The 22,600-nt window shown below is 32.4% G+C and overlaps 1 long non-coding RNA gene across 1 annotated transcript; it reads right to left on the bottom strand.

The window, feature by feature from the left end:
• Positions 1–11,161: 11,161 nt before the first annotated feature.
• LOC129914656 (uncharacterized) lies at positions 11,162–20,246 on the bottom strand. Its single transcript, XR_008772223.1, has 3 exons — positions 20,143–20,246; positions 16,114–16,504; positions 11,162–11,494 (listed from the first exon to the last, which is right to left on the bottom strand). It is a non-coding gene; the product is annotated as an uncharacterized LOC129914656 (long non-coding RNA).
• Positions 20,247–22,600: the final 2,354 nt, after the last annotated feature.

Here is a 22,600-nt window from a genome sequence, read left to right as displayed (position 1 = left end):
GTCACCACATATACAAACAAACAAAGGAGAACAAAAAAAATGATAGGTGATACACAATCCCAACTCAATGTACCCTCACTGGTGGCAGTTGAGCTAAGCGCCAGAAAGGCCATCCGGATTATGTGGGACATAATAAAACTATAAATTAAATTAACTCATAAAAATTCCAACTGCATAAAATAAATAAAATTCTAGTACCCGCAGGAGACTGTTCGCAGTTTTTCTTTTATTATTTTATGTTTCGCAGATATAAAGGGAATGGGGATTGCTTCTTGTTTGTTCAAGAAAATATGTGGAGGGTTTGTTTTCTATTTCTATAAGGGTCGACCTTCAGTGGCTCCTAGGTAGGAGGCTCTCCTTTCTTGAGATATATCCATGAGATGAGCAACAAAAGCTGTTTTCTTTATTATCATTATTATGAGACCTTTATCGTATAATACGGGGATTGGTAGGAGGCAAGCTTCGGGAATTTTCTAGGAGTCCTTCCTTTAATATGTTGACCTTCTATATGTATGTCTCGTGTTAGGGGCGGATTAACAAATGTTTAGGCCCCAGGGCAGCAAGTAAGTGGATGCCCCTCTCTCTCAGGAGATATTAGAAATACATCAGTCTTTTCAAAAAAATTTATATATTTTTTTGATGTCTAAAAATGTTGGTAATTAAAAGCAAGTTTTTCACGGTAGTTCAGTGGTAAGAGGTGTTTCTTGAAAAAAAAAAACTATTCCAGGTTAAACTCCAGGCCTTGATGAGAGTTTAAAAATTGTCTGACCCACGTGGGGCATCTGAAAAAGGGACACGTGAAAATTACCCACGTGGGGCATTTGGAAATACCCCACATGGGGCATCTAGAAATGACCTAAAAGGGGCATTTGGAAATGACCAACGTGGGGCATCTGTAAATGACCCACGTGGGGCATGACCCACAAGGGGCATGACCCACATGGGGCATGACCCACAAGGGGCATGACCCACATGGGGCATGACCCACAAGGGGCATGACCCACATGGGGCATGACCCACAAGGGGCATGACCCACATGGGGCATGACCCACATGGGGCATGACCCACATGGGGCATGACCCACATGGGGCATGACCCACATGGGGCATGACCCACGTGGGCATGACCCACATGGGGCATGACCCACTTGGGGCATGACCCACGTCTGGCATGACCCACATGGGGCATGACCCACATGAAGCATGACCCACATGGGGCATGACCTACATGGGGCATGACCCACGTGGCGCATGACCCACATGGGGCATGACCCACATGGGGCATGACGCACATAGGGCATGACCCACATGGGGCATGACCTACATGGGGCATGACCCACATGGGGCATGACCCACGTGGGGCATGACCCACATGGGGCATGAACCACATGGGGCATGACTCACATGGGGCATGACTCACATGGGGCATGACTCACATGGGGCATGACCCACATGGGGCATGACTCACATGGGGCATGACCCACATGGGGCATGACTCACATGGGGCATGACCTACATGGGGCTTGACGCACATGGGGCATGACCCACGTGGAGCAGGACCTACATGGGGCATGACCCACGTGGGGCATGACCCACATTTGGTCATTTGGAAATGACCCACATGGGGCATCTAGAAATGACCCACGTGGGGCATTTGGAAATGACCCACGTGGGGCATCTGGAAATGACCCACTTGATGCATCTTTCATGAGATGTCACATGTAGGTACATATGTGCCACAAAATTAATTTTTTTTAATTTACTTAATTTCGAACGCATTCCTTCCAAATGAACGTCTTTATTTTGTTACTCGCAAATAATAAGATACAAATTGTGATCATTCTATAAATACATACATAGCTATATTTATAGTTATATTTATATTTTACGAGTAAATATGGAACATAAAAAAATATTTCAAAAATTTAATATGAATAAATATTTTGTCTCCTTTCACATGACAAAGTAAAATTACAGTCAAATTATTAAAATACCTACCACACATTCACTAAAGTAGGCTTTTATAAATTTCACTCAGGCATCATATTGAAATAAATTTCTCAATGACCCAATTCAATTTTGTCCATAATATTGATAGCTGAATGAACTTGCACCACACACATATGTAATTTTCAGTATCATCAAACCTCTCGTCCTGAAACCATAACAAAGTTAGAAACACACTATACGCTTCTAGACCATGATAGAAAATAGTTTGCTAAAAAAAAACTCAAAGATAATCAAAGATAATAAACTCATAGAGAAATAAGTTAATTTAGCTGCACAAAAGCCAACAATATTGTCCTCCTTCGAGTTCTAGAAGGGGGCTTGAGAATTACCATTCTTTCGCATACCTACCTACTTGGCTATCTTCATATAGAAAAGAAGTGCCAATACCCCCCCCATACCCAATATCTTTATGATGCAATCAGAGCCCAGCCCTTGCCCATAGAAAAGGACGACTCTCTACCTTTAGTTCTTAAATAACTTAAGTGCAACCAACACCATCTTCCTACAGGTTGGTATCTCTACGAGTATTATAGAGGAATGTTGCAAAGAATTCAGTGTCCTGCTTGCAGCCCAGAGGTAGACAGAATAACTATATACAAGAAAGCTTAATCCATGTTAAGTTTCTCTTTCTCTATATATTTTAGAGGTATTTTATTTTATTTTATTTTATTTTATGTGCATCATGAAAAGGATGCAGCAGAATTTTAATGCCTTGTGGCAAATGCAATATTATCTACGAGGGTAATATTTAAATTATTTCGATAGTTGGCAATTTGCCCGAAAAGGATTTTGCATAAAGGCAAACGGAAGACAAGATTTTACCGGGAATTGAAATGTTATTTAGTCCTTTTTTGCTATAGCGAATTGAATTTCGAATTTTACTTGATTGTTCCAATTTTGTATGAGTTCAAAGCTCATTAAATTGAACACAAGAGCAAGGCAAGTTGTAGAGTAAATGACATTTACTTAAAATTTAAGCAAACAAAGTTAATGCTAATTGCAATTTGAATTGAAGTATTTTAATCAATTTCGTTTTTATGCAATGTTTACTATAAAATTAAGAAACAATTTTCTCTTAAACGCGGCCAAAAGGAGTACAGCTCGGATAATTTTCGAAAATCTTGAAAAAAAATAAATTCGTAATTTTTGAGCTGAATAGACAGGCCCCTTAGCTGTGATCTCATATCTGTTAACCGAAAATATTCGTTTTCGAATGAAGGAAAAAAAAAATAGATAGCAAATAATTCAGCAACCCGAACTCCTACAAACTTTTTATTTTCAGTTATGAAAAGAGTCTTAAGAGTCCTTTCTTTTGTAGTCTCATTGGATAGATTTTGAGAGCATTTTTGAAAATTCCATTTTTTAGACCAGGGGTAGGTACCCCTTGGATAATTTTCGAAAATCTTCAGAAAATAAATTTGTAGTAAGGAAAGGTCTCTTTAAGCTCTATTCATACGTCCCTTACTTTGGCGGACACTTTGTGGCGGAATCAAAAAAAATTTATCTAATTAATTGTAGCTAATTAAATGCTAATTTGTTGCGCAAACCAAAAATTTGTAGCTCGCATAGTTTTTGAATTATTGAATTTTCCGCTAAAATAAGTCTGAAGTTAGCGGACAAAATCTGAAATGATGAAAATTAATGAGTTTAGTTGACCTCCAAATTTGTAGCTTTTTAAATGCTTTTCAATTACATAAACTTGGTTTTTGTAGCTTGAACAGTTTTTTTGTTATTCAAAATCCCGGTAAAATAAGACTGAATTTAGCGGACGAAAGTATGAAAATTAATATTTTTGTGATGCCCGAAATTGTAGCTAATTAAATGCTAATTTGTTGCACAAAAATTAATTTTGTAGCTCCACCCAGTCATTTTTTATGAGGCCAGTGGAGACTTTTTTAAAAATTCACTTTTTTAAGTTTTTTCTTTTGCCAATAATTGTAGCTTTTGAATACATTATTTTTGATACAAACCCCAATTTTGTAGCTCAAACCGTTTTTGAAATATTTAAGATAGCTCAAAAGTGACCTTCCAAAATCCAAAAAAATGCGAAATTAAAAAATTTTTTTTGCACAAATTTGAAGTAACCTAGATTAAGACGAAATCCAAAAAACCTCGATTTTGTAGCTCGTTTAGTTTTTTTGTTATTCAATATTCCGCTAAAATAAGACTCAATTTCATATGTAACGGTCAAAATTTTCAATAAAGTTGAATTTTTTAATTTTTTTTCTTTTCTAGAAATTGTAGCTTTACAAAACAAAATTTAAAAAAAAAAGTTTTTTTTAAATTTCGTGCATTGGTGCAGCGAACAGGAAGTGCACTTTTTAAACTTCAAATTGAAATAGAAAATGACTGGGAGGAGCTACAAAATTAATTTTTGCGCAGCAAATTAGCATTTAATTAGCTACAATTAATGAGATAAATTTTTTTTGATTCCGCCACAAAGTGTCGGCCAAAGTAAGGGAAGTTCTATTCATACACGAAAACCAAAAGTTTCTCGAAGGTCTGGTTGCTGAATTATTTGCAATCGAAATATTATTATTATGATTATTTTTTCATCCGGGAGCCGATATTTTCGGATCAAAGTCCTCAAACAAGTTTTGGTTAACAGATTCGAGTTCACAATAAACAGGCCTATCTATTTATGTTAAAAAAATTACAAATTTATTTTTTTCGGATTTTCGAGAAAAAATCAAGGTTAACCCCTTGCCTAAAAAAAATACAATTTCAAAAATGTTGTCCAAATCAATCGAGTGAGACATCAAAGGAAAGGTCTCTTTAAGCTCTATTCATACATGAAAACCAAAAGTTTCTCGAAGGTCTGGTTGCTGAATTATTTGCAATTGAAATTTTATTTTTTTTTATTCGGAAACCGATATTTTCGAATCAAAGTCTTTAAACAAGTTTTGGTTAACAGATTCGAGTTCACAATAAACAGGCCTATCTATTTATGTAAAAAAATAACAAATTTATTTTTTTCCGATTTTCGAGAAAAAATCAAGGTTAACCCCTTGCCTGAAAAAAATACAATTTCAAAAATGTTGTCCAAATCAATCGAGTGAGACATCAAAGGAAAGGTCTCTTTAAGCTCTATTCATACACGAAAACCAAAAGTTTCTCGAAGGTCTGGTTGCTGAATTATTTGCAATCGAAATATTATTTGTTTTATTCGGAAGCCGATATTTTCGAATCAAAGTCTGCAAACAAGTTTTGGTTAACAGATTTGAGAAAAAATCAACGTTACCTATAGAGTCTAAAGAGTCCTTTCTTTTGAAGTCTCATTCGATGGATTTTGAGAAAAATTTTGAATATTTTTCGAAAATCTTAAAAAAATAAATTTGTAATTTTTTTAGCTGAATTCATTGGTAAATTCACTGTGATCTCATATCTGTAAACCAAAACTTGTTTAAAGACTTAATTAATTGTTATAAGTATTTAATTTTTAATTAAATCTGGTCTTTTTTTTTATGTAGGTAATAGAATGACTGATATATTTTTTGTTTATAACTAATTCATTTTAGAATTTCTTAAAAACTCTGAAATGTTGTTAACTATTACAAGGCAGGTAAAACGTGAGATGTTCTACACAATCGTGCAAACCTTCATCATTTTTCAGATGGCTTTTGTGTACCTATATTGAAAATATTTTCCAATTATGTTAAAATCCCTTGTTTACAACACGTTCCACCAATGTCTCAACACAAACAAAAATACAAAAATACATTGAAATTCATTATTTAACAATTTTCTTGAAACTGAGCTCCGCATATTGAAAGGACATAAAACACACCCAAACAGTCGATATACAGAACAGAACAGCATCATCCATAAATAATAAGAATCCAACACGCCAGCGACTACACCAACATCTTTCTTTGACACTTGTCAAAAAAGTTTTCTTTTTTTTTTTTGTATTTTCGCACCAACAACCCATTGTAGTAGAAAAAAGTTTTTCGCTCTAAAGAAAATACTCAAATAATATATCATTAGAGCTTTAAGCAAACAAACTGTCCCGTCCTGAATCATCATCGCATATATACAAGTTCAGTAAAAGGACTAGACAAACCGAAACACAACACAAACTGAAAAAAAATATTCTAATTTAGCCTTCAGCCAGTCAATAGTAGAATCTTCTTATAATTTATGTCGCTTTACCCTACTGCTCCACTGCTTTCGATGATAAACCCGCGAAGGATGAAGAGAAAAAGGTATTATATTGGTATTGGATATAGTCAAAAACTCAACGCCATTCAACTTTCTTTTTTTTTTTTTTCATCTTTTTTTTGTATTAAAATCGAAATTGGTCCTGTTGGGTTCTTTTGTTGAAAATTGATTTATGGTTTCATGGGGACACAATTTCCAATCGCACAAAATATAACCAGATTTTTGGAACAATTGATCCTGTGTAGAGATACCCTTCGAGAGGACTCGATAGAAGGGATGACAGCAGATAAAAACGAAGAAGAACCTTTTGCATGCGAACTTGGAATGCATGGTGCTTTGCCGTAAATTACAGAATTTACTAACAAAAAAAAAAACACGAAAAAAAAAGGTTGAAAAGAAAATCCTTCGGACATGTGAGCGCAATTTTTTTCCACAAGGAATTTTCTTTACACATGCTCACTTTATTGTACCTATCTCCACTCTCCTCTCGCTCTCTTTGTATAAGGTTGATTGATACTACGGTGGGCGTACTCAATAAGCCAGACTGGACGGGACGGTCACATCCATCCTTACACCTCTTCTGCATATGAATGAATAGATAGAAGTTCTTATAGAGGGGCAAGGAAGAGTAGATGTTTTGCTGGTACTGGACTGGTACACCCTTGTGTATATAGAATGGCTAGTGGTCAAATAAGACTATTGTTTTGGTGGCATGATTTATTAGAAAAACACAATAAATTTATGAGCTTCCTGTAAATTGTGATCAGAATTTGGTTTAGGTTATAGTAAATTATTGTTTGTTAGATTGGAAAACGTTAAGAACACAAGTAAAACTAAATTAATGCGGTTTTTTTTACGAAAGTAGATCAAATTAGATTTTGTTGTACACATCATAAGTGTGCTAGTTTTGAGCTTTGTGGTCTTGGTCAACTCTAATAAGAGGATCAACTTTTAGCATGAATTAGTTTAATTATTGTTTTGAGAAGACAAAGAAAAGGGGGCTTGTTGTGTCTGATTGGGTATTTGTTGATTGCCTTAAATGTTCAGCCCAGTAACGAAAGTTGTAGTCACAAAACAAACCAAAACTACGTAGTGGATAAGGAACAAATACACGTTGATGAAAATGATTTTATGCTTATCAAGATGAACATTTTAAGGGCTGGGGTCAAAATCCCGAAAACCGAAATCCCGTAAATCCAAAATCCCGAAATCGAAATCACGTAAACCCAAAATCCCGAAATTCCGCAATCCAAAATTTCGAAAACCAAGAAATACCAAAATCCAAAATTCCGAAAACCCAAATCTCACAAGCCCAAAATCCCGAAAATCCAAGATCCCGAAAACTAAGAATCCAGAAAACCTAAAATCCCGAATGGGATCCCTAAGTCCCGAAAAATTATATAAAATGCAAAATTTGCGCAAATTTTTCAAGATTTCGATTTCGAAAACAATCCTAAGTGTGAAATTATGTAAGGTGTTAACACGTAAAAAACAATATAAGTGTCTGATTCTGTTAATATCTCAAGTATTGGTTTCGTGGTTTTCGTCATGCCGTGCCGTCCTAGCTCGATGTACAGATGGACGCACAGACCGGCGTCCATCTGTACATCGAGCTAGGGCCTAAACGGATGGATGGATTTGCTTGAATCTTGGTACAGATTATTTTTTTAATATCTCCTATTTAACGCATATCTCCCATATAACGTTTTCGAGGTATTGCGATTTTCTCGAAACCGGCACTAATGATTTCGATTAAATTTCGTGTACGTAATACTATTATTGATTCTAAAAAAAACTGCGTGTTTAGTTTTTCTCAAAAAATTCGGAGAACGGAAATATGGCGTTGCCGTTTTTCAAAAAATGACATATTTTTTAAGTTCATATACCAACTTCAGTCAATTCAAACATAAGAACAAAAAAATTTAAGGTTTTTGAAAAAAAAAATTTTAATAATAATTTTTTTAACATTAAATTTTTTTTATTTTATTTTTTTTTTTTTCTTGACACTAAACAAAATATTAAATTTCCAATAGATATTTAAGATAGGGATACTTTGAACTACGAGAGCAAGTACGTGCGACCCAGTCGTGCATTTTATTTTACATGATTTCAAGTTCTTATTGTTCTTTCAGCTGTGTTTTGTTGTGATTGAGTTAAGTTGGAAAGATCGTTGAACTAAAATCAATAGAATGAGTTTTAATATTTAACTTATAATAAATTAAATGTTTAAATTGCTATTTAATTAATTTTTATTTTATGTTTCAGTTATTTCAGTGAAACACAATTTTGAAGAGTTTTTTACTTTTTCTGTTTTATTTTAGAGATTTTGGCCTTTCTGAATTGTGGATTTTCGGGATTTTGGGTTTTCTGGATTCTGTTTTTTCGGGATTCTGGGTTTTCTGGATTCAAAATTTCGGGATTGTGTCCGTCTCCCACATTTTAAGACTCAGTGACAACATTGTACGTTCTCGAGAAGGTGCAGTTGAACTGCTGGTAACTAACAATGACTGATCTCATGGAAGCAATTAAATAATCGGATCATTAACCAGTTGGAAGGTTTTTGATAACAATATGCAACCGTTACCTGCTGATCTGCTCAAAGTAACAACTTCTAGTTACATACAGCACCCCTCAGAAGAAATTAGACCGCTATTGTACGTTGCGCACCATAACGAGGTAGGTATTCATATGCATACCTGCCCGTGTAAAAATTGGCTTACCTTCAAAAATGGTTCGCAGCTTTCCACCCTCGGGACTGCTGGTATAATTACTTCGAAGGGGCCCCGGTCTAGGTTGGTTCGATCATTTCTTGAACGGGTCCTTCTCTTGTTTTCGTTTTTAGAATCTTTATGAGGTACTCTTCCATTGCTTGGCGTTCTCAATCTTCTGAATAATGTTATCCTGCCTGATTTCACCGATATGTTTCTATATGCAAATCCTGGCGAAAAGCGTTGAATACCCGTGACTGGTAAAGAACTAGATGACATAATAGTTCACTTTACCGTATTTTTGCTTACTCCATTCACCTATATTTCCAATAAGCCTCACAGTCAACTGCCTTCTATTCTAAAACTCGAATTTTTCTTGCACCTCTGTTGCACTCTTTGCTTGTTTGGTTCCCGCATCCGTTTCGATTTCCGTTCTATTTTCGTACACGTACTTTTGTACCCTGCCAGAAGTTCAATTGGCATAACTCCTGCCATTAAAAGGATGGCTAGCTCCCGCAGTACACATAATAAGGTAATATCTTTCGGACGTTGTCAAAATTTGTTTGTCAAAAAACGGAAACCTATCTGTCAGGTCGGCCTTTAATTTTAATATTTGAATCGCAGTAAAGGCTTGGCCACATCGGAGGGTATGCGGTAGCGGTACGGGTAGAGGTAACGTACTTGTATGAAAAAAATTCCAAACTGACATATCAACGTTCAGATGTGGAATTTTTTTCATACAAATATCGTTACAGCTACCCGTACCTCTACCGCATACCCTCCGGTGTGGCCAAGCCTTAAACAGGAAATTTGTGTTTGTTTTAATTTATAAAATGTCATTTGAAAAAAATATAAATTGAAATATAACAAATTTTCTTGGTGCTTCTTGTCGGAGAATGGTCAAATACTGGCTCTGAGAATAGGTACTGGTGCAATTTGTTTGCGGTACTTTTCTTGACCCAGTGCAACAGCACATACATATCTTGCTTCCGTAGAGGAGAATAGAGGTACTTAATTTGACCTATTTTGTGGAAAAGGGGCATTATCTATAAGCTCATTGATGTTATAGAAGTAACATTATGATGGTTTAAAATGCCAGATTTTACATAGTAAAAGATTGTAAGCTGAATTTGAAGTTCAAAGTGGAAAAAGACAAGGCTGCATACTGTCCTTGACGGAGAACAGTCGATGAAGACTCAGTACAGCTTGGGAAGAGCTGGAAAGAGCTAAAGTAAATCTTCAGAAACCGTACACGATGGGGCGCCCCGGGAAAGTTGAGTCCATGTAGATACTTCTCCATAAGGATCACCCACGAAAGTCTGAGGACCGAAGTAGGTAAGTAGCAATGATCTCTAACAAATTGAGATATAAGAGGGAGGTTGAGTTTACTGGTAGAAGAAGTCGTTATGTGCTGTTTTGATACATAAAGTGCCATGAAAAATTAAGAAAAGATTTTTGAATGCAAACTTTCGTTCCACAAGGCATGAAATCCCAAGTCTTAGAGCAGAATTCATAGTCGTTATTCAGTTGAAGATTTTTTTCAAGTGAATCAGGCTTATTGTGATTTACAATTATCAATCTATAGTTGATAAATACTGAAATTTGGGATTTTTAAACCTAATTTATACGAAAACTAGCCAGCTTTTTAATGGAATTTTGTAATTAGATTTCATTTAATAACGGTTAAGAGCATTCTCTGCTTTCAAAACTTTTCTTAATAAAGTGATAAGATAACGAAATTTAATTTTTATCAAATATCGATTGATAGTTGCAAATCGCAATAAGGCTGAATATTTTCGTTTGCCCTCTTTAGTTACTCGTTACTTGAAGAAAACCAAAGCGTCTTCATGTTTTATCTTATGAACACCAACTGAGGTCTGAGGATATCTGGCAGCATAAATGCTTGTGCAATCACTTTAAAAAAAATCGTTTTCAGACATGTAAGTGACCATTTTTTTTTTACTTGACTACCTTAAAGTAATAAAAAGCAATTAAATAGTTAAAATGTGCATACAAAATCTTTGTTTGAAGGAACTGGAGTATTTTTTTTAATTGAAAAGTAAAGCTTTTTTGTGACTGTTTTTTTTTTTTGTATTTTACCACAGTTTTCTGAACACAAAAGAAATTGATATCCGTTTCTGAATAATTATTCGTAAAAAAATCATTTTCAGTTTCTTACCTAATTTTTTTCTCTCTCTTTTTATTTTAAGAATTCTTTCTTGACTGAAAGTTTCAGTTTTATTCTTACAAAGTAAACAGTGAAAATTTTTCATTATGGATTGTTACAAAAGTATAATTTTTTTTCCACATTCCTCATTTTTTTTTTGTGTTGCTCAGTTACTCAGTTCTGCCACTTTGTCCTTCTACTCCAATTGGCTTTTCCTCATTGGCTTCTTGAGTTATTTCTTAAACTTTCGCTGACCATCAACCATCACCACCACACCATTCCGCGACCAACCCCACAAAGCACCTCCGCCAAAAGTTTATATTCCTTTCCTTTTTACATTAAGTAACTAAGAGCAGACCATCATGATGGAAATTGGAGTTGAAACATTCGAGAGGGTAGAGGTATAGTAGTTGAATGCTTGGTTGGTCATGAGAGAGAACTTCTTATACCTGTATAAAGATGACGAAAGAATTATACTCGTTAAAAAGTTTCTGACGTAGCGTTGCAAAAATATACTTTTGTCATAATAAAGAATAACATTTTCTGTTTTATTTCGCCTTCAACATTCTTGTATATTTCCAAAAAAAAATGTATAAGAAAAGAAGAAAAAAAAATTAAAAAGTTCAAACTTTTAACAGAAGAAGAAACAAAAAAAAAAACTTTCATTCAGAGCAAAAGGCTGCGAATTGTAGAAGTTAGAGTTCAATTTGTAATTTAAATTAAGGCTGGGTTTGTGTTTGTTCTTGAACTATGATAATGATGGCATCAAATTTAAGCACTTTTGGCTAATTGCAAAAATATTGTTCGTTTTTTTTTTGGGAAACAATGCAATTTGATAGAAAAATCATTGCATTACAAACACTTCTTTGTTCAGAATAGCCATGGTCTCACACGGTACCAAAACCCTCTTGCTTAACTGATTCACATGGGTTAATCACAGAAAACGCTTGTTTTAGGAAGATCTTCGATAGTAGCGGGGGTATAAATACGGGCTGGAAGCCCTTTCCCCTTGATTTCTTAGGGCCTGGTATAATTCTTGCTCTTTTCCATCCAAGCTAGCACAAGTAGTAATAAAGCTATTAATATGTTAAACAAAATCAGTTCCAACAGCCTTCGATTTTCTAAATAGTATACTTTAAGCTACATGAAGCTGGTCAATTCCTTAGAATTGGAACTTGCAACTTGTTTAGGACTTACATTTTTTTTAGGAGTAATATGGAGAATAGATGTGTTAGAGTAACAAAACATCAGTATTTTTGAAAACTTCACCTTGCTTACTTTTCATATATTTAAAAAAAAAAAATTTTCAACTTATAGAAGGGTCTAACCAGTTAGCGTGGAAAATGATTCTTAGTTGAACGAATCAGAGAAAAGGTTCTATTTCGAAGATAACAACATTTTTGACAGAATGAAACAAGTTTATCTCTCCATAATTACAAAGCAATATGAGCTAAGCTCTTTTCTCACGTTCAATTTTCTAAGAAGATGGGAAGTATTTTTTTTGTTCACCTAAATAGTACCTAACCCCAAAATCATTACATATTATAGCACGATCAGTACGAAAAAAACTCATAGCCTTTATGGACTGCTAGTTGCCAGGGCCAGCCGGTATTAGGAATTTGGGCAGCAGGGGCCGTCATCTAGGGGCGCCGCCGATGCGATGGTGGCCGAAGTTTGTACGTAATATGAAAAACGAAAGCATCCCAATCGTTGTTCTATTTATTTTGGCTTTCATAGAGACGCACTTATTTTTAACCCTACTTTTGAAAAACAAAGGCGCTCTTAATTATAAAGGCGAACTTAATTTCCCATCGGAGCAATAAATAAATGAATCTTTGGCTTTTTGGGACCAATTACAGATTTTACTGTGTTTTCGAAAAAGACACCCTTTCACCAAAAAGTTTTTAAAGAAAACTCTTTATTCTTGCTTTCTATTCCAAATGCAACGTTCTTACCAAATTTCACTAGGATGGCTAATCAATTTTTTTTCACTAAAAAAACACCCTTTCAAACATGATCTTCTTATAGACACGTAATATTCTTGTTTCCAATCTTAAAGGTAACATAATTGCAGAATTTCAATAGGGTACCCAAATTATTATTTAATTTTTCTAATGTACCCACATTTTTTCTACACCTAAAAAAACACCTTTTTAAATGAAAAAATTTTATAAACTGATTTTATTCGTAATTCCCATGGCAAAAAAAACATTTTCAATAAATCTCGTAAGGGTACCTTTTATATCATTGATTTTATGGGACTTATCGCGGGTTTTCCCTATTTTACAAAAAAAAAAAAACACCCTTTCACATAAAATATTTGTATAGACTGCTAAGACTCCTGGATTCTGTTATAAATACAATACTTTTACTTTTTGTCCTAGTGTTTGTGTTAATAATTCTGAATTTCATCATTTTTTTTTTTTAATTAAAAAACACCCTTTCATTCAAGATAATTATTTTGTAGACTCTTCAGATTCTTAGGTCTTATAATAAAAGAAAAGTTTTCATAAGGTTTAAAAAATTGACAAAATTATGTCTATTATGATACACAGAGAAAAATAGACCACATAAAATAGAACAAAAACAATAAGATTTCTCTATGGTTTTCATCCAAGAAGGAAACCTTATTAAAACAATCGGGTTTTCCTTATTGTTTTAAAATCTGCAAAAAAATAAAAAAAACGATGACCAGGCTGGGAATCGAACTGGAGACTTCAAATCATTAGTCGCCCACCTTACCACCTGAACCAACCTGCCATGAAAATATTGATCGCAATTTTTGTTCTAGTGCTAAGTTGCAAGAAAAATCAACTTTTCAGTCAAATTTTAATAAGATTTTCTCTATAAAAATAATAAGAAATCTCCTTAAAAAAACCTTATTAATCGTTGATTTTAATAAGATTTCCTTTTGAAATGCATGGAAGGTAAAACAATATGGCAATCTGTTAGTTTTTAGCGGGTCATATTTTTCTCTGTGTACCTTTCTCACAAAAAAATTCAACTTCTCAAAAAAACACCCTTTCACCAAAAAATATTGATAAGAACTTTATGGGTTCTGTCTTCCTGCTTTATTTCAAGCCTTCATCTGGAATTTCATCAGTGTATCATGTTTTTCACATTTCGGTTATATTTTACACTGAAGTCCAAAAACTACACGGAAAAAAAATTGATAATAACAGCTATCAAAATAAAATTTTTGAGTGACAAAAATCGTCCAATATAATTAAAATATCAATTTTGATATTTTATCATATCATTTTGACAGTTTTTAATTTTAGGTGGATAGTGAAAATTTCACTTTGACAATTAAAATATCAATGTTGACTAGATTTTACGTTTCAGTTTATTGTAATGAAACCTATTTCTTTCTTTTTCTTTTTTATTATTTTTATTATTTTAAGTATTTTCTTTCTTTTTTCAAAACATTACTGAAAGTGAATATTCTTTACAAAATAGTGGTGGTATTATTTTTTCTATTATAAGTGATATAATTGTTTTATTATTTTCTCCCAAACTATGTGAAGTAAAATCTTATTGCCGATCAAATTTTCTCAGTAAATCATACATTTTACTTCGAAAAACCACAAAACGCCTTTAAATTAGTACACATTAAGAATTTTTTATTAAATATTTTTCAATAATTTGGAATGAGAAATGATATGAAAAAATGATAATGAAATATCAAACAAAATTTCCAAAATGTGTCATTTAAATATCATCCTGATAATAAAAATATTGTTTTAACATTTTAAATATCATAAAACACATATTATAGAGCATTTTGGGCTGATATTTAAAAAATGTTAATTTGATATTTAAAAAATGTTAAATTGATGTTGGTGTAGCACCCTTGCGTTTAGTCGGGAATAACTTTTCGTTAAGCGATCGTATGGTATTTTTATATGTTTAACCTAAAAACTGTGTCATATATGATCATATTCCAAAATTTCCACTGATTCGTTGAACTTCACCCCCTCCCTCTTTTCTGCAAAAAAAAAAAAAAATAACATTCCAACCAAATTTTTTTATAGACTCTTTTGATCCTTGGTTCTTATTCCAAAAACAAACTTTTTGCCAAGTATAATCAGGGTGACAATTTTTTTTATTTATTGATTTTTTGTACTGTTTTACCCGTACTATTACAAAATGTTGAAATTGCATCGGGCTTCTACCCTCGACGCACGGCAGCACAAAAGCAATTTGTTCTCTTACCAATTCTCAAAACCTACAATTTCCTATGCGTATATTAAGTAAAAGAAATGTTTTGTGGATCATTGACTCCACCTGGGGAGATAGCTGGATCTTTTAGTGACTCAAAAATGAAGCGATTGCATTTACAATTCGATATAGACCTATTTGTGCCAAAATAAAGAGTCCATATCAAACGTTTTTATTCAGTAGTTCGAGCTTCGCAGTGATGTAAACTGAAAATGTGATATCTGATCCCTTCTTAAAAAGTCTTCCTTTAAGTCTTAGTCCAATAAATATCGATACATTTCAATAACTTCAACAAATTTAAGAATATTTTGATGAAATTTGACATACAACCTTAACAGTTTATGTCATACCCTTTTACTTGTCCTTACCTAATCTCTTAAAATTTCTATAGAAAAAAATAATGAAAAAAACTCTTTCAATTGACTTTTCACCCAAGCTTAAGCAAAAGCAAATTATTTAGCAATCCCTAATGCCTACCAACAAAAAAAAAAAAACTTAATTTTAAACCTTCTTAAAGACTAAATAACATTGAACAAAGTCTCTTACAACAACAACAAACAAAAAAGAAAAATGTTTCAAAGAAATGGTTACATAAATGAAAACAACAAAACAAAAAAAAAAAGGTAAGACAGGAAATATCTCTTAGAGATTTGCCCTCAGAGCCAACATAATTAAATTCCTTCCGCTTTTACCTTTTATAATATCGTCCTTTTAGTTGTTTTTCAAAGGAAAAGGATGAAGTAACTGTATAAGACTGTCTTTTCTTTTTGTTCCAGTTACGTTAGTTGTTTAAACACTTTTAATCCTTTGTAATCCTTACACAACTCTAAGTAACTTTAATACTCACTATCAACATTAAATTCCAACGACGACCAACCGACTGACAGGGACGACCGTTTCTTCGTGTCGTCCATCTACATCGCATAGCAAGAGCCTTCAAGGCGAAGAAGTGCGACTTTGCATTCGTCTTATTCACTGGTTAGAATCTTGTTTTGCTTTTTTTTTTCTACGTAAGTCTTTCAGCTTTGTTAGAGTGTCCTTTTGTTTTTTGGTTGAAAGTGTGAATCCTCTTTAAAATGCCACAACCAATAGATTCTTTTTCTTTTTTGTTGTCTTGATGTTTATGTTGCAGCCCACCATTTTATAATACCAAACAATAATTATTTCCCCTTTTCTTCGACCGGATTTTAATGAATGGTAGGTAGGTATATAGGCTTCTGCGTTCTGTTGTTCTATTTCTTTAAGCATAGTAATAAGGCAATAAAGGATTAATTAAAGGAGTAACAGATTTTTGAAATGTTCTTCTTTAAATATTAAAATTGGTTAGTGAGTGAATATTGAAGTAAGTCCTCCTTTCAATGTTTTGAGAGAAGCGAAGGCGTCATTGTTTGCTGACAAAAATCGGTAGGGAAAATCAATTTTAAATAATGGAATGAGATACCTTTTCTATTGAGAAGAGTGACAAACTTAATGATAGAGAATTTTAGATTGATGGAAAACTGTTAAGGAAGAATATTTTGGTTACAGACAATATTGCCCTTTTTAATTAGAAACTTAAATTTTTAAAGGAACTCTATCATTTCTTCCACGACCCCAATCACAAGCCAATGTCAAACAGTTGTATTCCAAAGACTTCAGGTATTTTAGGATTATTATTGGAAACATTTGTGAGTGTTATTTATGAATCAATAGTTTTTTAAAAGTTGTACTCCTGAAACGTAATCTTGAGAAAATGAAAAAAGTACGTATACGCCAGAGTGAATTATATGAAATTGTTTTCACATAAATTCTTCTTGCACTTTAATGCTCTGAGATATTGAAAAATTATCACACCACATTGAAAACCCTAAAAACCCCATAAAAATGACACTTGAAAAATTAATTGTATGTAAAAAGATTAACGTATAATAAACAAAAAAAAAACAGAGTGAATGTTATTCTTAAATTATTGTATGCCTTGGTTTTCATATAGGCCGCGAAAAGAAATTAATCGAATGTCAATCAATAAAACAAAAGCTATAAATTCCTACAGAAGGTGGACACTTTTGCTTTTAAGAATTTAATCCGCGCATGTATGTGTAAATGTAATGAAAAAATAGGTTCCATCAACAGATGTATACATTATTTTGGCATCGTTTCATTTGCAGTGGTATTAAATTTAAAGGAATGTATGTTTGTGAGAAAATAAAGCAGTATTTCAGTACTGTAGCAAAATCAGTATAAATAGTTGACATTTTTTTACGTACACTGAGAATTTTCGAAAATAAAACTTAAACAAAAAATGCAATAACAGAATGTACTTATTTATTTGGTTTTTAATGGAGAAAAAATGTTGTATACCTAAAATGTTAACTGCATTTTAAGGTTCACTGTTTTCTGAATTTTAAAATAAAATTAATTATCGTGCGCTAGGTTATATTCATCATAAACACGTATTTTGAAAATAGCTGACTATCCTTAAATTAATTTATACTATTTACTATTATACTGTTTTTCACAGGATTTGTCTAATTTTCTTCGGGCAACTATCTTTTTGGTACTAAATAAGTAAAAATTTATTTCCTCATCAATATAAATTCCAACAAACATCGTTTTTCCGCTCTTGATTCGAATGAAAGTTGATTTGAAAGTTTTTTATTGATCTTTATTTATCGGAAGTTTTTGTTAATTAATCCTCTAAAGCATCGGTTCTCAACCTGGGGGTCCGCGTAAAATTTCAAAGGGGCCGCGACAGCTTTTCCATAAAGCATCAGAAATACGTATTTAAAATTATTCTAATGTGACGCTCAACAAACTTTGTTCTTTTTATCTTTTTTACTAATTCCCTCACTCCAATTTATTGCATTTTTTACTCATCTCATGAATTTAATTTAAATTACAAAAGGGCAACGAAGTACTTTTCTATGTAATGAGATGGGCAGTAGGCCTGAGCGAAATTTAATTTTCATATTGCATTGTTGCATATAGTCCTAAAACTAATTTAAAGATTTTTTTTTATTTTTTTTCCACCGCTAGGGGTAAAAAATGTATGTTTCCTCGTTTTTAATTTTTTTTCTAAAAAGGATTATATAGTTATGTACCTAAAATATATTAAAAAACTAAATTAAAAAAAAACTAAACAAAACTAAAGTTTTAAACTGAAAAATCATTAAAAAATTGTTCCAACTCCGTAAGCCCTGATCTATTGTTTTTCTAGGCTCAATTTTTCAGGTTTCAATTGCTTTTTAAAGAAGAATAAATGAGCTCCGTGAAGCCAGAACTGCGACCTCAAAATTTTTGAACCAAATTTGTCTAATTCGTTTGTCCACCGTTTGTCCGTGTTTGTCCACCAAAAATTTTCGTTTGTCCACCCTTCAAAAAAATTTTAGAGCAAATTCTTTTTTTTTTATGGAAAGTCTGAAAAATGAAAAATCGTCTAAAACGATCAAATTTTGAGATAGACGTATAAAATTAACTGAATAAATGCATAAGTTAATTAAAAAAAATTGTTTTTGAGAAAATTTTTGTTCCTTGTTTTTTTTTTCAATTCCAATGCACGACCGCGACCCCTACCGTTCATTTTAAAAAAATTAAAAAAGTTCTTTTTATCCTTTTCTTGAACCCAATGCAACTTTTGCCAGAGTATGTTTATATTTTTCAATTTTATTTGTTTCCCATACAATAGATGTGTTTTTTATTACCACCGGTCTTAACTGGTTAAAACAAACGCCTCGGGGCTTAGCGAGAAAAATTGGCAGCACTGCATACTAAATGTTCCGAAATCAGCTGACACAAAAAATATAAAGTTGTCATATTTTTCGCTTTTGGGGTTTCTTGTGTGTTTTTGAAGAAAAAAAGTTTAAATAACCATTAAATAAATATTTAAAATAATAATTGTCATTCCAAACATCAATTTTGAACAAATTCTAAACAATTTACGAACAAGTTAATTTGGTAGCACAGATTTAAATCTGTTGAAAAAGTTAAGCCCAGAGAATTCTCCGGGCTAAACAACTAAGCCCAAGGGGCTAAAGTGTTGTTGCATTTAACATGTAAATTGCTTAGCCCCGATTGCGTTTTTTTTGTCCAGCTAAGACCAGTGGTAATAAAAAACACACCTAATGTCGCTCTTTCCTAATGGGCAGGATTCACAGTCTGCAACAGGGTATAACGATGTTAATTTAAAGTTCCTTTTACATAATAATAAATTAAATTTATTCTTGAAAGGGGTCCGCAAACTGATAGTTTTTTTGTTAGGGGTCCGCACACCCTCAAAGGTTGAGAACCGTTGCTCTAAAAAATCCAATTTTTGGTCAAATATTTAAACATATTTTTTTTTATTTTGAAAAAATTGTTTACAGCATTAAAATTTTTTTTTTTTTTCTATTATGACCAAAAAATACTTCTTAAGGAACGAATAAAGGTAAAAAAAAATATTCAAGTTTTTAACCTTTTCCGGAAAAACTTGTATTTAAACATTTTTTCAGTGTGAAGCCCTATAATTTTTATTGTTTAACGTCAAAATTGTTTCAGCTGAAAGTTACTTTTAAATTCTACAATAAAATAACTTCAGTTTAAATTTGACACGGAAAGACGATATTTTTGTTGGAATTTATTTCAAGAATTTACCTTCAAAAATCGGTTTAACCTTAAAAAATACTTTTTCGTTCGAAATTCTAGTTCAGAAGATCATTAATAATGTAGTTGATGTTTTTTTGAAACACCGTTTCCTTTTTTGTCAATTTGTTAGTTATATAAACCTGCACAAGTTTGTACATTCCCTTGGGGCAAACGAGACGGTGCGGTCGGTAATCCGGGATCCCCACCAAATGCCAGGGCATTTTTCGAAAATCTACAAGAAATGAATTTGTAATTTTTTGACCTTATATAGTCTTACCTATTAATTGATGAACCGCTGCTGCATCAGCAAAAAAGTCCTAATAAAGGATACTTTAATTAATCATTTAAAGGGTAAATAAGGGTAAAATGAGACAACGATAGGTTGTAGACTGATGAATATTTTTTAAATTTTAAAACTACAGATAAATTTGATACAAGAAAGATGTAGGCAATAAAAAATATAATAAAATTTCAAAACCGAGTTATGAACGGTTTCCTACAACGAAAAATGAAAAGACTTTCTACAAAGTTGTCATTTTAAGTAGGAAACATTTTTTCGACAACTTGAAAGATATCACTGGAAAGATAATGAAAAATAAATTGGGTGCCTTACGGATTATTTTAAGGCCCTAGATTTCGAAATATGATTTTTTGAAAAACCACTCACTTTTTTAAGAATTTTGTAAAAGATCGAAAACAATCTCAAACTAAAACAGAATTTATAGGCATTCCTGATTCACATGAGTGTAAAAATAATTATAACGGGAAAAACTATTTCTTTTGCCTCAATTTTTTTGACCGTTTTCAATCTTTTTTTTAATAAGTACTTTACTTTCTTATTCTGATAGATGTCTCAATGAAATACAGTATATAATAAGATAATAACACTAGTTTACAAAAAATTAAGTTTTTTGGACCAAGTGCCGTTATACTTTTCGTATAGAATTGAGCTTAGAAAACTCGAAAATATTATATAAAAAAATATTTATGGATAGGTTTTCGAGATATAATTTTTCAAAGTTTTTGTGGTTGTTTTTTTTTCTAACATACTTAGTTTTCGGGCTATATCTTCAGTAATAAACGATTAATCTGAAGAGAAAACCCGGCGCCTCAAAGCTGAATAAATAAGCAAAAAACACTTCAACAACTTTTCTGGGTCACTCCAGATGTTTAAGTGCAATGTATTAATACATTTAAAAAAAATCGATTTTTCAAAGGAAATTTTTGCAAAAAAAAACTTTATTACTAAAAGAAAAAATCAAAAAATCATAATCTTTCGAATCCTCGTAGTTTTAAATTTTTCATGTTTAGTACATTTTTTGGCAAACTTAAAAAGATAATTTTCTTCAAAATCTATGGACAAATTATAAAGATATGACCATTTTTGTAACGATCAATATTTTCGAATTTTTCTGTTACTTTTTGAGTTTTTGCCTATAACTTGAGAAGCAAGCCGAATTTGATAATTTTTATTAAGTAATTTCTTGTAAATGATTAAATTTCCTATCGATATTTATACTTTTAAAAAAATTTAAAATTAAAATATTGTAAAAAAAACTTATAGCTCAGGGAAATTAGTCAAAATATGGGCATGAAATCGCATTTTTCGCGGGACAAATTTTTTTTCATGGAATGTGTTCGGATGGTTGTCCTTATCATAAAAGTCAATTTGTTGGGATAATTGGAGGTTGGGAACAGCCGCCATCTTGGAAAAGAGATTGGTATCGTTTTTATTGAATAGCTCCATTGTTATTCATTTTAACAAAAACTGACAAAGGTAAGACTTATTAACAATAAAATTATCTAAAAAATCATATGCAAAACAATTCCGTGAGTTGATTAAATAAAATTTTATAGTTGGTCAAAGTGCGTGTTTGTATCGCAAGGTTGGGGCAAAATGACATTTGTTCATATATCTGACGAACTTTTGATTTGTTTGGATAATTCTTCAAAAATGAATTATAGTATTAATAATTATCTATAAAATGAGACCACAATCGTTATTGTAACCATCATATTGTAGAAGTAATCTAACTCCGAAACTCTCCATGTACTAGTCAAAAGTGAGAAAAAAGCTAGTTTTTTGGTAGTAGGCCGAGCAAATTTTGGGAAGTAGAGGTATAACCAAAATATAAGTACGCAGTTTTGCAGCCATACGCGTCTTAATATCGATTTCAAATGTCTGACAACTCTAATTTTGTGCTTTATACGGTTTTCGGGGGGTTAAATAACTTAAATTTTCCACTTAATGTGAATGGGCTAAATTTATACTATTTCCAATTATAAATATAAAAGCTGATGCTCTATCATTTTTCCTAAATCTGGACACCTCAATCTCTGCGATCGGGTTAATAGAACTCACGATATAAGCTTTTTTAACTAACCATATCACGCTTTTCAATTCAAATAAACAAACAAAATCTAAACAAAAAAGCCTCTAAAACATAATCGCATCAACGGCTTATATCTTGAGTTCTATTGGTCACATCCTCAAGATTGGGGTGTCTAGATTTAGGAAAAATAATAAAGCACCAGCTTGTATATTTATAATTTCAAAAAGTATAAATCTAGCCCATTCACATTAAGTGGAAAACTTAAGTTATTTAACCCCCCGAAAACCGTATAAAGCACAAAATTAGAGTTGTCAGACATTTGAAATCGATATTAAGACGCGTATGGCTGCAAAACTGCGTACTTATATTTTGGTTATACCTCTACTTCCCAAAATTTGCTCG

This window comes from Episyrphus balteatus, chromosome 3 (assembly GCF_945859705.1).
Source record: "Episyrphus balteatus chromosome 3, idEpiBalt1.1, whole genome shotgun sequence".
NCBI classification, from domain to species: domain Eukaryota; kingdom Metazoa; phylum Arthropoda; class Insecta; order Diptera; family Syrphidae; genus Episyrphus; species Episyrphus balteatus.
The sequence above is the reverse complement of the archived record's forward strand: the minus strand, read 5'-3'. Positions and strand labels throughout refer to the sequence as shown.